This window comes from Glycine max, chromosome 4, assembly GCF_000004515.6.
Source record: "Glycine max cultivar Williams 82 chromosome 4, Glycine_max_v4.0, whole genome shotgun sequence".
Classification (NCBI taxonomy): domain Eukaryota; kingdom Viridiplantae; phylum Streptophyta; class Magnoliopsida; order Fabales; family Fabaceae; genus Glycine; species Glycine max.
The window spans coordinates 16403457-16422791 of NC_016091.4; the positions used below are offsets into that span (position 1 = coordinate 16403457).

General features: G+C 34.5%; 1 pseudogene; it reads right to left on the bottom strand.

The window, feature by feature from the left end:
* Positions 1-113: 113 nt before the first annotated feature.
* Positions 114-7763, bottom strand: LOC100801885 (pentatricopeptide repeat-containing protein At1g11290, chloroplastic-like; annotated as a pseudogene).
* Positions 7764-19335: the final 11572 nt, after the last annotated feature.

Here is a 19335-nt window from a genome sequence, read left to right on the forward strand (position 1 = left end):
GTGGATGGTAACACCACAGAGGCATACACTATAAATATGTTTAATATAATCACATGGGAAAAAACAACACAATTTCAATATTGCAAGTATTCTCAAACTCTCTTATTTCTCTTTCACATTCTTTCTTTCTCAAGCAATCTGTCCAACACTGCACGAGCCAAATCACACTCCGTGTCTAACACCATAACATTAATTGAAACAACAAATAAAAGAGAAAATAATACTTTGGACATAGCAGATGCAAACATGTTGGCAAGCAATACATGATACGCACCATCATTTGGGTCTAACTCAAATAGTTCGTCTGCAGCCTTCTCACCCAATTCTACATTTTTATGGATTCTGCAAGCACCTAGCATTGCAACTAAAACAGTAATTCCTGGTTTGACAGGCATCATATCCTGGATGAATTTCCAAGCATCAACTAGACTGCTAGCACGACCAAGGAGATCAACCATGGCACCATAGTGATCCATTGCAGGTTCCAAACCATAGTTTTCCTTCATGCTTTCAAAGTAGTAGAGGCCTTCTTCCATTAAATCCGAGTGACTACAAGCTGCGATAACAGAGAGAAATATTACTTCATTTGGCTTAACAGATCCCTTCTGCATTTGATTGAAGAGATTCAGAGCTTCTTTTTCGTGGCCATGTGTTCCATATCCATCTATCATTGCATTCCATGTTATCACATGTCATTCTTGCATCATGCCAAAAAGCTTTCTTGCAGTTTGAATGGCTCCGCATTTTGCATATGTATCAATGAGTGCTGCGCAGACAAAGACATTCTTGTCCATCAAAGTTCTTATAGCAAGTCCATGAATCCACCTAGCTTGGCGGGTGACTGATAAATCCGCAAGAGCAATAATTACGCTCACTAATGTGAAGGAATCAGGTTTGATGTCATGAGATTGCATCTCACAGAATAGATTTAAAGCTTCATTTACACATCCATTATGTGCATAACCTAATATCATGGCAATCCATGTGACGGTTGTTTCCTGTTTTAAATTATGGAACACTGAGGCCGCAATGTTAACCATCATACACTTTGAATACGTGGATATTATAGAATTCATTACTGACACATCAAAAGTAAGTTTCTTCTCATCCAACAATCTATGAACAAACCTCCCTCATTCAAGATCACCTAAATTAGCACAAGCATGTAAAGCCCCCATCATACTAACATTTGTTGGTTCCACCCCTTCATCCAACATCTTCAAAAATGTTGCAAATGCTTCCTCAGATTCGCCATTTTGCTCATAGCCATTGATCATCGTATTCCAAGAAACAACATTTCTGCTACAGCTACTCATCCCCTTAAACATGAACCTCGCATTCCTGACAGACCCACATTTAAAGTACATATCCAGCATCGCTGTTGCAACATTAGCCATAGATTCAAACCCAACACTGAAAGCATAATTGTGAATAGACCTTCCGATCCTCAAAGCCTTCACATCTGCAACAGCAGGCAAAACACTGACCAATGTGATGGAATCCGACTTCTGGCCAGCCTCCTGCATCTGCAAAACCACCTACACAGCCCTCCTGATGAACTAGTTCTATGCATACCCTACCACCACCGTGTTCCACGAAACTGAGTCCCTTTGCGGTATTCTCTCAAACATCTTGCACGCATCCTCGATCTGCCTACACTTGGAATACAAATTCACCACAGATGTCATGGCAAACAAACTGGACCGAAACCCATTAGTTATCACCATCCCATGAATCTCCCTCCCCCTCTTGAGCTCTAAATTCTCCCCACATAATGATGTAGCTCCATTGGAGCTTGAAGGTCTTGGATCTTCTTCATCAATTGAGTCATTTGCTTCTTGAATTTTAATGGCAGCGAAATAGAGAAGAAGAAGAGTTGAGAGGAGACACCACTGCAAGGAGAAGATGAATCAAAAAGAAGCTCACCACCATAGGAAGCCATGGATAAGAGCTTGAAGGTAGGAGAAGATGAGTGGAGGGAGAAGGAGCACGAAATTTTGTGCCGCAAAAGAGGTCTGAACTTTTAAGTGTAATTCTCAAATGATCAAAGTTCAAAAAAATGCACACACATGATCTCTATTTATAGCCTAAGTGTCACACAAAATTAGAGAAAAATTTGAATTTCTATTCAAATTTTACTTGAATTTGAAATTGAATTTGTAGAGCCAAATTTTGGAGCCAAAATTTCACTAATTATGATTAATGAATTTCTATGGTTCAGTCCACTAATCCAAGATCAAGTCCAAGATTCTCCACTAAGTGTGCTTAGGTGTCATGAGGCATGTAAAACATGAAGGACATGCACAAAGTGTGACTATATGATGTGACAACGGGGTGTAGCAAGCAAATGCTCACCTCCCCCTCTAAAATTTAATTGGATTGGGCTTCTCCCAATTCAATTAAATTTATTTTCCAACACATACATCAAATATTCACTTAATGCATGTGAAATTACAAAACTACCCCTAATACAAAAACTAGTCTAGGTGCCCTAAAATACAAGGGCTGAAAAATCCTACATTTCTAAGGTACCCTACTTACATTATGGAGCCCTAAATACAAGGCCCAAAAATAATGAAATCTTAATCTAATATGTACAAAGATAAGTGGGCTCATACTTAGTCCATGAGCCTGAAATCTACCCTAAGGCTCATGAGAACCCTAGGGCCTTCTCTTGCATCTCTAGCTCAATCTTCTTGGAGTCTTCTATCCAATTCTCTTGGGGGGTAGGATTGCATCATTCCTTCCCCTTTGAAAAGGATTTGACCTCAAATCCAGAGGTTCTTGAAACTTAGGGATTCTTTCCTCAACACTTGTAAAAAGAATTAAAACATATGTATTAGTGATGTTGGGTATGTTAGAGTAGGGTAAGGACTGAAAACCCTTTTCCTGGCCATCTAAGGATGCAACACAAGGTCTTACTATCCTTCTTTTTCTTTTGGTTTTCTAGTTTTTCTTCCTCATCCCTCTTATCTTTCATAGTTAGTTGATCTTTGACCACCTGTGAAGGTGTTTGAGGATGCAACACAAATTTAGTTCCAAGATGGATGAGGGTAACCTCATTAGTTAGGCCATTGTAAATGATCTTCCTATCAAATTGTCATGGTCTTCCTAAAAGAATATGCTCTGCCTCCATGGGAACTATATCACAATTAACTTCATCCTTATATGTCCTAATGGAGAAAGGTACCTCCACTTGTTGATTAACTATCATTTCCCCTTGTTCATTGAGCCATTGAAGTTTATAAGGTTTTGGGTGGGGAATGATAGTGAGGTTCAACTTGGAAACTAATCTTGTGCTACAACAATTGCAACAAGATCTACTATCCACAATGATAGAATAAGTTTTATCTAAAATTTTGCATCCTGTATGAAAGATGTTCTCTCTTTGGGATTGAGATAGATCACAAGATTGACCTCTAAGGAGCCTTCTAACCATTAGGAGGTCACCTTCTTCATGGGGGTAGACTTCCTCACTAGACTCTTCACCCCTTACTTCATCTTCACTTCCACTAGAGGAAGGGGAAGAAGTAGTCTCCTCTTGACTACTATAAATGTCTTGATCCCTCACAATCATGGTTTTCTTTGTGGGGCATTGAGAGACAATGTGACCTCCCCCAAGATATTTAAAGCATTTAATGTGGCTAGTCCTTTCTTGGGAACTAGTCTTAGGGGTGGATTTCTCTATGGTCTTACCCTTATCTTCCTTGGGTTTTGAAGGTGCAGCCCCCAAAATTCCTTGGGCTTGGTTCTTCCTTGGATAAGAGTGAAAGCCATAAGATTTTGAAGAAGGCTTTCTTTTAAGTTGTTGTTCCACTCTTATACAAAGTTGGACTAGCTCATCTAGGTCCCTATATGAAAGGAGTTCAACCTTATCCCTCACTTCCATATTAAGTCCACTAAGGAACCTAGCTATGCTTGTTCTTTCCTCCTCCCTAAGTCCAGCTCTTAAAAGGAGTAGTTCCATTTATTGTCTATATTCTACAACACTCATACTCCCTTGTCTAAGCCTTTGGAGCTTGTCCATAAGCTCCCTTTCATAGTAGGAGGGAATGTTCCTCTTCCTAAGGGCACTCTTAAGATAATTCCAATACTTTACTAGAGGATCCCCATGAATCCTTCGTTCCCTAACAAGGGAAGTCCACCAATAGAGGGCATACCCTTGAAAGCTAAGGGTAGCCAATGGAACTTTTCTCTCTTCGCTAATATAATGGCAAGCAAAGAGTTGTTCAACCTTCATTTCCCAATCTATGTAGGCCTCAACATTATCTTTTCCATGGAAATATGGGAGGCTAATGTTAACCTCTTGAGGCCTTCTATCCTTTTCTCTTCTTTGGGAATGATGTTTAGTATGTGAACTATGGTGCCCTCTATAATAGTCCCTAAGTTCTTCACTTTAACTCTTGCAAGAGTCATGACTACTATAGGAAGCATGTTTTTCTCTTTTCATTTCTTTCATTATTTTTCTTCTTTCTTCCTCTCTTATTTTCTCTCTTTCATCTTGACTTATTTCTTCCACTCTTTTTTTTTTCCTTTTTCCTTTCTCTCTTGTTTTTCTTTCCACTACTTAAGGGATTTCAACTCATCTAATATCTTATACAAGGGGTCCTTAGGAGTAGAACCCTCACCATTAACACTAGATGAAGAATGAAGACTCATGTTGGTTCCTAAGTTGTGGTTCTTTCTTGTTGGGGGATTGAAAACAAAAGGTAAAAGAAACTATGGTTGAAACTAGCCAAAATAAACACTAAAAGAGGTGTGAAAGATAAGGTAAAAACTAATTGGTAAAAGGCAAGCTATCTAGGCGGTTTGACAATGGAAGGTAAAGGAAATAAACTATGAAAGTAAGCAAGAAATTAAAGTGCAAGAAATGTAAACTAGGCGGATCCTAAGAGTATTTGAATGACCTCATTTAAGGTTCCAAAAAAAACACTCACTATCCTAAGGGAAAATTGCCTAAAATTATTACACACAAATGGAAGTAGGGTGATCTATTAGAGACTCTTATCATACTTCCAATGAAAGGCCTTTTTGTTACAAAATTTGAAAGCAAAGCAAATTGACAATTACAAAATTACAAAAAAAAAAAAGTCTTAAATTTTGGTGGTTATTCTCTCTTTGGTGTTTCACTCAATTTGGAGTGCTTCTTAGCCTAATAGCTCTTAAGGTGGTTGGTCCCTTGCTTCTTGACTCAAATTCTTCAAGGGATGACACCAATCCTCCTTTCCAATTCCCTATATGACAACTCACAAACAAGGAAACAAAGAGACAAGCAATAACCAAAGACCAAAAAATGAAATGAAAGCTAAACCAATAGAGTTTTAACAAGATAAATTTTCAAGGATTATTCAATAATTAAAGCAATAAAAAGCATACAAAAACAAGCTAGGACTCAAAGAGAAACCTAGAATGGCTCTAGAGTAGAGTAAAAAGAAAAACTAAAAAAATAAGACTCAAGAAACCTCTAGTTTCGGAACTTGTTTTTACACTAATTTTCAATTGAAATTTTAGAACTAAGGTTTTCATAAAATAGGCACCAATTATAGAACAAATTTCGAGCCAAAACAACAAGCACACTTCCCTTTCACTTTTTTTTCCTGGACACTGATTTTCCTGCCAACTTGTGTGATTTTTAGTATTTTTTTCCTTTTATCCAAATCACTTGGTTCTTTTTTTATAATTTTGTTCCAGATGTTTAGAAAATTCAGTAAAACTTTCAGCTCAAAATTCGTAGTGACCAATTCCCATAAATTTATACAAGTTTGTATGTTCAAGCTGCCATCACCAGCGATTTCAACCTAGAAATCAAGAGTAGTGTTTATGTTGCTTAAGGCTTGGATACTTACAATTTATGTTTGCTTATGCTCAATTATCTTGAATAACACAATTCAAGAGAGCTTAAGACTTATTTTGATTCACAAATCCAGCCACAACTCAGCACCACAACTCAACTTCATCATAGGCATCATGTAGGAAACTTAGAAAACAAAAAAAAGTTCAACAACAAGATTACTTCTAGGAATTGATTTAGAACATGTTATGAACTAAATAACATGCATGAATTAGACTCAAAATTCAAAAGATAGGCTAAGAATGAAAAGAATACATGAACAAATGTATCTAGAATTCAATCAACCAAATAAAAATTCAACACAAACTTAGAACATAATGTGACAATTACTATGACTAAACATGACTCTAAGACAACATGGATTAAGTGATTTACACCTAGATTTTTGTGTCTTTTTTTCTAATCAATATTTTGGAAGAAAATTTAGATCTAAAGGTTCAGTAGAAGAATATTATGACTGAAAAATGATAGAACCTAAAATCAACATAAAAACATGATTCAAGAGTAGACCTACAAAATTTGAACTGTAGAAATACAAGAACAAATGTAGATCTAAGATTTAATCGGTTTATTTTTTTGAATCTACTCTAAACAACACTAAACCACAGGACAATGGAGGATATACATGGAGAATAAGATGAATAACAAGGAATTAAAGTGAATTGACCAAACAAAAAGATAGAGGAAGCAACAGAACATCACCTAGATGAAGATGCTCTTGATACCACATGATGTAGCTCCATTGGAGCTTGTACGCCTTGGATCTTCTTCATCAATGGAGTCCTTTGCTTCTTGAATTTTAATGGCAGCGGAATGGAGAAGAAGAAGAAGAGTTGAGAGGAGACGCCACTTCAAGGAGAAGATGAGTCAAGAAGAAGCTCACCACCATAGGAAGCCATGGATAAGAGCTTGAAGGTAGGAGAAGATGAGTGGAGGGAGAAGGAGAGAAGGAGCACGAAATTTTGTGCCGCAAAAGATGTCTGAAATTTGAAGTGTAATTTCCAAATGATCAAAGTTCAAAAAAATGCACACACATGGCCTCTATTTATAGCCTAAGTGTCACACAAAATTAGAGGAAAATTTGAATTTCTATTCAAATTTTACTTGAATTTATGGAGCCAAATTTTGGAGCCAAAATTTCACTAATTATGATTAGTGAATTTTAGCTATGGTTCAACCCACTAATCCAAGATCAAGTCCAAGATTCTCCACTAAGTGTGCTTAGGTGTCATGAGGCATGTAAAGCATGAAGGACATGCACAAAGTGTGACTATATGATGTGGCAATGGGGTGTAGCAAGCAAATGCTCACCTCCCCCTCTAAAATTTAATTGGATTGGGCTTCTCCCAATTCAATTAAATTTATTTTCCAACACACACATCAAATATTCACTTAATGCATGTGAAATTATAAAACTACTCCTGATACAAAAACTTGTCTAGGTGCCCTAAAATATAAGGGCTGAAAAATCCTACATTTCTAGGGTACCCTACCTACATTATGGAGCCCAAAATACAAGGCCCAAAAATAATGAAACATTAATCTAATATGAACAAAGATAAGTGGGCTCATACTTAGTTCATGGGTCCAAAATCTACCCTAAGGCACATGAGAACCCTAGGGTCTTCTCTTGCATCTCTGGCCCAATCTTTTTTTATTCTTCTATCCAATGCTCTTGGGGGGTAGGATTGCATCACATAAATACAACAAATAAGTAAAATCATACACCACAGGCCTAACCTCGTCACACCTCATCCTCTCATAAAACCTCAGGGCATCGCGTAAAGTGCTCCATAGGCTCAAACAGACATGTTGCCTCAATGACGCTATTGAACTTGCATAAAAGGCTTATAAGCATGGTCTGGAACAAGTGCTCATTGTAGAAACCATTTTTGATGACGAGAGGGAGGATTTGGTTGTTTTTTATTTGTATAACAGAAAATGAAAAAAAAAATTTAATTTTTTATTTGGCTTAATTAAGTTTTTATATCTAGAATATAGGTTATTTTTATATTTCTACTAATATTCAATTTTTTTTCACCCAGGTATCTGAAAATTCTTTGCGTCCCCTGTCATTAGTTCGCATCCATTAAGTGATGACATGACAAACAGAGTGCTACATCATCACTCCTTGTCACTAAACACGTAGGCATAGATGTTCACGTCATTATTTTTTGTTTTTTAATTTTTAAAAAAATGAAATTTAAATGACGCTGACTTACTTCTGTTTTGGAAAATGTTGATTCCTTGCAAACAAGACTTCATCTTCTTGGCAATGGTAGTCACTTTCTTCAATGGTTGATTGCGAGTGTTATTGAAGTAGTGAGTTCATCTTAGTGGTCCCTTTCTTAGTGGCTTTCTTCACAAACATAAATTCATCTCCATCTTCGTTCACGTGTACGTGTTGTCACATTCCCCTTGTTAGTGGTCCTTGTTATCTTTGAAAAGGAGAGAGGATTCATCTGAACTGTAGCAGGTATTGTTATTTTTTCATTTTGTTTATTTGCTTGCCTTTGTTAGTGATCCCCTTGTCTCCTATGACCTGGTTGCAGTGGTCCCTATTTTGTGAATTTGAAAATTTTTAAATTTGTATATGGGTTTTTTTGGGTTTTATGAAGGTTCGAGTACCGAATGATTTTAGGTCTTATTTAGGGTTGGTTTATGATTTAACTGGATTTGATTAGGGTTGATTAGTTTTCAATAAGGGTTTGATTAATTTTTTATGGTAAATTGAGAGCAGCTAATGGCAGAAATGGGTATAATTTGCAGAAGTAACATTCATATATATGAGTTTAAAACATTGTTAAAACATACTTTTTCCCTAAAACTATTTGGAGTTAAAACATTGTTTTTATATGTGTTGCAAGCATCAGTTTCAAATTAAAATTGCATCACAGTGGTTTCTTTCAAAGAGACCATGTGATGCAATATGTTGGGACTAACAATTCTGTAAGTGTCAATGATATAGATGTTGACAAGTGGTCATTCTTTGAAGTAATTAGGATTTTAAAAGAAGACTTTAGATATGGTGATCAACTAATGAGGGTATGGTCGAAAGGTGGTCATAGTGACTATAGGAGAGGACCATGGACAATCATGCATTGGAGTTATCTAATTATGCGATTGCTAACAGTTGTGAGGTGGAGTTATTTGTGAAATATGCTAGTGGTAATGAGGGGGTTGTGGATAACAATTTTTTTGAAGACAGTAGTGATGAATCACTGAAGGATGTACAATTAGATGACTTTAAGGAGGAAAGGGCAATTGGACTGAATGATGGTATTTACCTATTCTTGAAATTGGTAGAACGAAAAATAAACAAAAAAGAGACTGACTTTAAAAAAGGTGTGTAATCTTAGGGAAGAAGGTGATTCAAGTGATGATACTTGTGCTAGTGTTTTTGTTCATAAAAATGATGACACACTTAACAACCAGCATGTACGTGTTGAATTGATTGAAGTATCTGATGATTACTTTAGCCAAGAGGTAAACTTAAACCTACCAAGTGAAGTGTCGAGTGATGCACATTTCAGGCAGGTGAACAAAGATGTTGATGACAAAAAGACTGTTGGTGGAGGTAAGAAGCCTAATGGTAGGGGTAAGTAGGCTATTGGTAGGGGTACAAAGCCTGCTGCTAGGGATAACAAGGGTACTGGTGGAGGTAATAGGTCTTCTAGTAGGGGTAAAAGGGTTGGACATAATTTTTTGAATTCAGTGGTAGTTTTTTGGTGTCACTAAATTTGCTAGTGAATTGTTATGCAATGATGATTCAAATGAAGATGTATTGAAGAAACAGTATGAAAGATTCAACAACGAGTTGCTTTGTAGGGAATTTAAATTGAAGTTGGGATTGGAGTTTGCTTCTTTGAAAGAGTTCAAAGAAGCCATACTGGAATATGATGTTTTAAATGGGAGATAAATCAGGTTTGATTTCAATGATAAGAGACAAGCAAGAGTAAGGTGTAAGCATTGCGCTGACTATCTAGTATATGTCAGTAAGGTAGGTCAGAATGACACATATAAGCTTAATACCTTACAACCTAAACACACTTGTGGGAGGGTTTTCAATAATACAACTCAATGAAGAACCCTCAGAGAAAAATTGAAAAATTACAAAGGTAAGGTGATGCTTAAGCCCCTGAAAAGGTTGGACTAGGAGGTTGAAAAGTCTAGGAATTGGGTAGCTGCTTGGGGAGGAGATGGAGATTTCAAAGTCACTCATCTTCATTTTGGTGAGAAATTTATTATTGATATAAACAAACAAAGTTGTTCATGTAACTTCTAAGGATTGGTTGGAATGCCTTGTAGACATGCGGTTGTTCTAGGTGGAAATAAGGGTGCACCTGCTAGAGTTCAAACTCAGCATCAAAAAAGGGAAATCACATAAATCAAATGTTCAAACACAAACAATAAGGTAAAGTTTTCACAAATGCTTAACATACCACATGACACTTTATATAGATTAATTTGGTAATTTAATTTTGTAGGGAAAAGGTGTGCAACAGTCTATAACAAAAGTTGTTGGTCCTCAAGAACATTAGCAGGCCAAACCTACAAATAGGCACACAAAGGTAATTGCATTAATTTTTTACTCACTGCATTAATTTTCATAAATTTCAATTTTGTAAGAGAACTGTGGGCACAACGTTGATGTCAATGAAAAGGTACAAAAACTTATTCCTAAGCACAAGGCACCAACAACAAGCAAGGTTGCAACAACAAGCAAAAAACTTAAAGGTTGTCAACTACCAACTATTGACAGGAACATTAAGCTGAGAATTGGACTTGTTGACACTCAGACCAAGCTAGGCGCATCAATTAAAGATAGAAATGGACAAAAATAAGACTATGTGAAATACTTTTTGTAGTGGGGTATAGGAATCTTGCTGGCTTTGTTTTTTACTTTATTGAAACCATATGCATAGTTTAGTGCACCTTTTGTGTATTTGTTCTAGACAATGGGAATATTAACTACTACTTTAGGCCTTTTGGAACCATATGGCTTATATTAAACAATTCTCACTTATCAATATATTGATATCTCTTTTTCTAAATAGATACCGCCACAAATGTTGAAGTACACAATAACACACTTAAGTGTTCAATGAATGAAAATGGTAGGACAAAAAAAGGGACCGAAACTGTTGCACTTAAATAATGGAAACTACAAAATAAAAAATCTTCATTTTACTACCTCAAATTTAATTTTTCTAACATCAAAACACTTGTAAAATGAAACATATTCCTTTTAGTACCTAATTTTTTTCTACTACAAAATAGTACTTGTAAAACAAACCATTTTCATATAACTACCTCAAATTCTTTTCATATTACTACCTCAAATTCTTTTTGGTTCCAATAAAATATCAAAAACTTGAAATTGTTTGGCTTATTAAGCCAGTACAAAAAATCACATTAACACATCATAAACTCATATTACTTAGTAAAGAAATGAACACCCAAAGAACTACAACTACAAAACCTAACAACTTTGCTTTATTCCTTTCAACAACAACATTTTTCTTTTTCCTTCCAATTTTACTCTTCAAGTGCACAACTTCAACTGAGGGTGCATGACATTCTTCCTCTTGTGCAACAATTTTTTTCCCACAAGACTGTTATTTCTTCTGCATTTGCCTTAGCTTCCTCCATTAATGAAGCAATTTTCAGCTTCAGCTCTTCATTTTCCTGAACATACCGGACCAACTCACTCCCTTTTGCAGACACATTATTGTCAGCCTCAGTATCATCAATCCATTGAAAAAATCTGTAAGAACTTGATTCCTACAACACAATACTAATTAAATAGAGTAAAATCCAAAACAAAACACACAATCGACATTTGCTTACATTCCAGTGTGGGCATCTCCAAAACCTTCTCCCCGGATGGTTCACACTATGCGACGTGAACATAATAGCAGATACCTCACATTTGCACTTCACCATCGCAGGAGATGAGGACGACGATGATTGTGACACCCTCTACCCCGATATACATATTTATATGATAAAATGCATGGAAATACGGAATTACATAAAATGAGATTTTATTTTCTGAGCATAAAAGAGTTCATATGGGTAAAAGATTCACATTCACTTCATTATTACCAAATAAAACTTATTAGAAACATTTTTGGCTCAAAACAAGGTCGTTCAAGTTTACAAAAGAATTCAAGTTAAGTGGCAAAATAAAATAAAGTAAAATAACATGTTCAAAACATCATGCAATTAAATAGAAACCCATGCCCCAATGTCACATCCTATCAGAGCATTATGTCCTGACATCCTTCAGCACATGGTTCCTTAAAGTAATCCACCTAGTCATCTGCTCCCACGAACATAAGGTTCGAGATCATCATTGGATCCAAACACAAACAACACATAGGGAGTGAGTTATCACATTTCTAAATAAAATATGAATAAATAAAGACATAAGCAAAACACATTATAGAAATATTTATCACATAGCTCCACTTAATACAATCCATGTCACATCACTACTTTATCATTTAAAACTTATTTTTCAATCATCAATCACATTACACATGAATCACACACTCAATTCAAGACGTAACAACACTCACCAATTTCATAATAAAAAAATCACAGGCGTTATGCAATAATTATACTAAGACTCAAGGCTATATGCAATGTGGTACCATGTCAATGAAAAACAATACCAGGGCGCTTAGGAGTACATAACAAGACAAGCCACACAAAGAGTTTGTCAGGTTACTCTTACTAAGTAAAATCACCAATCAGGGTCACTCTGTTTTGTGAGAATGCTCCAACCATATAAGATCAACATAGACATAAAGGAGCACTCAAATCGAGTGTATTTATCTCCAAGCCCTAGACTCCAAAGAATCCGTTAGGGCATCACCTTCCTGATTCAGGTCCAACCCCTAAAACAACTTTTGCACACATACACTATTCATTAATTATACAATACCCATACCTCACTTGTTTTCAAACATGTTTAACACATTGCGCTATAATTTAACACCTCAAGTTCCTAACTTAGAACCCTACACTTTCCTTTTAACACTTTGCGCATCATGCTTTAATTTAACACCCCAGTTTCCTAACTTGGAACCCTATACTTTTCTTTTAACACCTAGTGCATAAATATTTTGCTCAAGGTAAACACCAGTTGACTTATTGTATAATTCACAACTCACAACACAAGTAATATCACATCAAGTATTAACCAAACATTTATTCACAACCATATTCCAGGTCCATAATTTAACATCTCACGTGTATCTCACATATTAACCCATGCCCAACTTGCCACTTATACTCAATCTCAATCACAATTTCATAATTTTAAAACAAAATGTCATTATGCCTCATGAATCATATACATATTACACAGTAGTAATATTTACACGGCACAAAACATATATATATATATATATATATATATATATATATATATATATATATATATATATATATATATATATATATATATATATATATATATCATACGATAACAATCTTCCAAAATTTAAGGCATATAATTATTCACTTATTCATTCAATTAATAGTGACCACACGTATATGTATAGTAGACAAGTATATCCTTACATTTCCTCCTAAGTTACTACGGCTTTTGTAGAGTAAAATTACAAGTACGGGGGATGTACTAATCCTATTAAGTTCACACTTATCTTGTTTGAAAGATAAGACAATAATCTACAACTCTTATGTTGATAAAAAAAACCAGATTGACCATTAACTATGTCTAAACCTAAGGTAAACATTAGATCATTGCTTAATCCTAACAGCTCGACCTTTGCTCAGTAATGTGACTCTCTAGGGAGCTATACAACTATGAATTGGGTGAAACCAACAACATTTGTTAGCTAACATCCAGGGCTACAGATTTCATGAATACCACAAAACCTAATTCAATCATTTAACTCACGTTGTTAGGAAAATAGCACCGCTTAAAACAACTTATTTTTACTAACCATTAACTATGTCTCATCAAGAACAGTCATGCTTCACCAAAAACTTCTATTTCGTGAAGCAAAAGAGGCACAATTCAGACCTCAAAACACAACCAAATTCAAAATGAATAGCATAAAACATATGATCACATCATGGGGAACAAAACCTCTCAATCAATTTCAAGAAAAGATGCAAGAATTAAGAATTCTCAAATTTCTAGGTTTTTATCATTCATAGCCAAACACTCAAATAAACCATCCAATTCACATCAAGGAATCAGTAGACCCATCAAACATGAACAATTTGTACTTATCATTGTACAAAAAAAATAATTAAAACACATAAAACACCCCAAAATTAACCTCAATTTGATCCTTTAAGGATCCATACACATGCCCACTTTAATTCCAATTGTGATAAACTCATCCCTTACTTCTAAGTGGGCTCACGTGCGTAGTCCTGCAGTGATCACGGTGTATCTAGCAGTTCCCTAAGATTTTTCAAGTTTTTCCTCTGGTTGCTCTGCTAGGGTTTTCAAGCATTAGAGAGAAGGAGAAGAGATTGGAGCCTCAATTTCATTGTCTATGTTCAATGGGAGTTTCTCTCTCTACAGACAAGAGTTTACAAATCCCAACGGTACCGTTGTTTGCAAATGAGTTTCAAACCTGATTTTCAAATTTCAGGACGATCCAACGGTTAATAAGTCTCAGATTGTTGTTTTACTGGAACAAGTTTGAGTATATACGGGAAAAAGAGATGATTGTGCAAGCGAAAGAAGAGAGAATTTGGGAGAAAGAGAGAGCGTAAAAACATATCGTAAATGAAAAAACTTATCTAATATGTCTCTATTTATAGCTAGGATACTCTATTTTTATTAATTTTATTATTTTATAAAAATGAACTCTATTTTACTCTTTCATTGAATAAATAATCAATTAAAACATTCATTTATTTTCTAAAATATCATTTTACTCTATTTATTTTCTAATACTATGAAATCCTTATTTTAATTAAAAAAACCTTTTCTCTCATTTATTTAATTTCTAAAAAATCTATTAATTTTAAAATAAAACTCTGTTTATTTATTTTACGAAAAACAGGATGTTACAATGATGACCCACCCTTTCCATTCATCCTTTCACCCATCATCCCAAGATCCTCCGTTAGGTTTTGAAATTCCAAAATTCCTCCAAAGAGCCTTATAGCTCGAAAATCCCAAATGCCTCCCTTAGGGTTCCAAATCTGTAGTAGCAACCAAACATTTTCCAAAATGAAAGTAAATCAACATGATTTAAATTTCATTTTTTTAAAATTAAAAAAAATAACGACGTGGACACTTGTGCCTACGTGTTTAGTGACAATGCATGATGACGTGACACTTTGTCTGCCACATCATCACTTAACAAATGCGAACTAATGACAAGTAGTAAAATGAAACACAATTTTTTTAGGTACCTGGATGGAAAAACTTGAATGTTAGGTAGTAATCTAAAAACATCCTATATTCCAGGTATGAAAAACTTAATTAAGTCTTTTTATTTTAGTCTCTTAATGTTTCATTTTAGTTTCTACTAATGTAAACACAAGAAGAAGAAAAATAATGTTTTTTGTAACTATCATTTTAGTTCCAAAAAGTTTTAAGTTGTTGTTAGGTTTAGTAAAATGGCATATTTCATTGCATGTTCCAAAACCAATGATGCAACACATATTGTTGATCTTTTCTTTAAAGAAGTAGTGCACTTGCATGGATTTCCAAAAACAATAGTAAGTGATAAAGATGTGAAGTTCCAAAGTCATTTTTGGAGAACTTTGTGAAATAAGTTGGGAACAAAACTCTTGTTTTCCACTGTTGCACGCCCTCAAACGGATGGACAAACTAAAGTTCTAAATAGGACATTTACCACCTTGTTGCATGCTATCATTCAAAAGAATTTGAAAAACTGGGAGAAATGCTTGCCACATGTTGAGTTTGCTTATAATAGGTCTGTTCATTCTACTACTTCTTATTCTCCTTTCGAAGTTGTGTATGACTTTAATCCTTTGACTCCTTTGGATATCTTACCTTTTCCTTCTAATGAGTATGTTAATTTTGATGGTAAGAAAAAGGCAGATTCTATCAAGGAGTTGCATTTAAAAGTTCGAGCCAACATTGAGAAGAAGAATGAACAATATGCAAAGGAAGAAAATAAGGGTCACGTCAGAGTTATTTTTGAACCAAGACATTGGGTCTGGATTCATATGAGGAAGGAAAGGTTTTCTACTCAAAGAAAATCCAAGTTGCAACTGTAGAAGCAAGCTTCATGATGAATCAAGATTGATTCAAAGAATTTTGATGATAACAAAGATAATGACAAAAAGCTCAAAAGTCAAGAACACTTCATGTTAACAAAGATGATGACTTCTAGAATCAAAGAATGAGTTCAAGATTGAATCAAGAACACTTCAAGGTTCAAAAGGAAATTTGATTTCAAGAATTAAGAATCAAGTTTCAAGATTCAAGTTCCAAGAATCAAGATCAAGATTCAAGACTCAGGATTCAAGAATCAAGAGAAGACTCAATTAAGATAAGTATTAAAAAGTTTTTTCGAAAACTGAGTAGCACATGAATTTTTCTCAAAACCTTTTACAAAAGAGTTTTTACTCTCTAGTAATCGATTACCAGATTATTGTAATCGATTACCAGTAGCAAAATGATTTTCAAAAAAGCTTTCAACTGAATTTACAACGTTCCAATTGATTTCAAAATGTTGTAATCGATTACAATGATTTGGTAATCGATTACCAGTGTGTTTGAACATTGAAATTCAAATTCAAATGTGAAGAGTCATATCCTTTCACAAAAAAGCTTTGTGTAATCGATTACACTGATTTGGTAATCGATTACCAGTGATAGTTTCTGAACAAAATCAAAAGATGTAATTCTTCCAATAGTTTTCAAGTTTTTCTAAAAGTTATAACGTTTCCAAATGGTTTTTAAGTTTTTCTAAAGGTTATAACTCTTCTAAATGGTCTCTTGACTAGACTTGAAGAGTCTATAAAAGCAAGACTTTGATTTGAATTTTATTAATTCATTCTTTAGACAACAAACTTTTGCCAATTGATTTCTGAATCTCTTTGAACTTCTTCTTCTTCTTCCTTTGCCAAAAAGCTTTCTAAAGTTTTCTGGTTTTCCAAACCTTGAAAACAAAACTTGTGCTATTCATCTTTTTCATTCCCTTCTCCCTTTGCCAAAAAGAATTCGCCAAGGACTAACCGCCTAAATTGTTTTTGTGTCTCTCTTCTCCCTTTTCCAACAGAACAAAGGACTAACCGCCTGAATTCTTTTGTGTCTCCCTTCTCCTTTGTCAAAGAATTCAAAACAACACAGTCTGAGAATTCTTTTGATTCTTCCCTTTCCCATATACAAAAGATTTCAAAGGACTAACCGCCTGAGAATTCTTTTGTATCCTCATTCACAAAGTTTCAAGGGTCTAACCACCTGAGAACTTTGTCTTAACACATTGGAGGGTACATCCTTTGTGGTACAAGTAGAGGGTGCATCTACTTGGGTTGTTGACTGAGAACAAGAGAGGGTACATCTCTTGTGGATCAGTTCTAGTGGAAGGTACATCCACTAGGTTGTTCAAAGAGAACAAGGGAGGGTACATCCGCTGTGCATTTTAATTCCCGCTTTTACTTTTGGTTAAGTTTCTTTTCTGTTCTTCATTTACTTAACAACATAGTAAAAGCCTTAGAAGAGTAAATTTTTAATTAGTAAAGGTTTAGGAATAATTAATTCAACCCCCCCCCCCCCTTCTTAATTTTTCTGAGGCCACTTGATTCAACTACAACTAAGAGGAGATGGGCCTTTTCAAGTTCTAGAAAAGATAAATGAGAATGCTTACAAGCTGGACTTGCTAAGAGAATATGGTAACATAAGTGCTACCTTTATTTGATGTAGGTTACGAATAAGATTTGAGGATGAATTCTTTTGAAGAGGGAGGGAATTGTAGAGGTGCAACCAACCCATCTAATGATCATTTACATGGAAATGGAGGTCCTATGACTAGGTCCAAGATTAAGCGGATGAAACATGCATTGCAAGGCTTGATTCTAAAGATCAAAGAGAAAGAAGACGAATGTGAATTAAGGGCTGCATCTAGTTGGGTCACTTTCCTACATATTGATGAAGATGCTTTAAGGCCAACTTGAGAATCACTTTGGGAAGCCCAATTTACAAAACAAGAAGTATCCATGGGATGAGTTGATCAATTTTGGTGGACTATTAATATTGGGCTAATTAAATAATAACTAGGTCTATTTCTTGTCATTTTATTTATAATTTTCGCACTATTTTTTTTGGTTGAATTTTTTGGTTACTTTTCATTTTCTCTAAGCCTTAATAAATGCTTTCTAGAATGCTCCAGGTCATTTAGTGGCTAGTGAAAATTTATTTTCATGTATATTGTCATTTATTTTTATGTAGTGGCATGCAATTATAAATGAATTTGGTAAATGCATATTAGTGGGAATTTACTACAACATTTTAAGATTAGCCTATAAATAGGAAACTCTTGTACTCTCCAAAGGAAGAATTTGAAAATGAATAAAATTTGCGAGTTTCTCTATTGTTAGAATTTTTCCTTTGTTCTTGGGTTAAGAACTTGATAGTGTTGGTTCTACCGGCAAGTCATGATTAGGGTCATACTTCTTTTGATAACTTTAGTTCTACCGATTAGGGTTAAGTTTCTTTCTTTTTATACCTGTTTTCAAGACGATCCTAAGTGTTCTCTTATTAACAATTATCTCAAAATTAAACCTTAAGGCATTAAATTTGTTGGTCATTCTCACTTATATGTTATTCAACTCTCCTATTTACTCCCAATGTGAGACTTTATATTCAAACTTGCATTCCAAGGACAAGATTTAGAGGAAAATTAAAAATAGTTTTTAAAAAATTTAGAATGGGTTGACAAAATTAGTCTTAAGATTTTAGCTATCTACCATTCCCATGGTTGATCTTTATTAGAATATAATAATATATTAATATAATTTTCCCCTCCTCTTTCCTCATTTTTTTTGGTACAATATGATTGCAAATAGTATTTTCGATCTTTAATCATTGAGATTAATCTTCTTAAGAAATTTGATAGCACTCAAAGGTGAGATGTTGCCCCAACCACAACAAGTTGTAATTCACACACAAACTAGTGTTTTGAATTTTTTACCACTTGGTTAAGGGAGTTGAGTCATTGTTACTCAAATCAACCACTTGTTAGTGTGCTATAAATGTAAATTATATTATAAAATAAAAAGATCTCTTTAAGTTGGTATGATATGTTTAAATTCAAAATTTAAAAGCTAATTTAAGTTTAAATTAGAATCAGTTAAATTAAAGAAATAGCATTTTAGATAAATAAGAATTATAAATAAAAAATATAACAAAATAAGGATGAATTAAATTAAACTAATATAATTTTAAAATTGCTAGACTCATTCCAATCCATTCATCTTATTATAATTCAAGGATCCTCATAAAAACACTT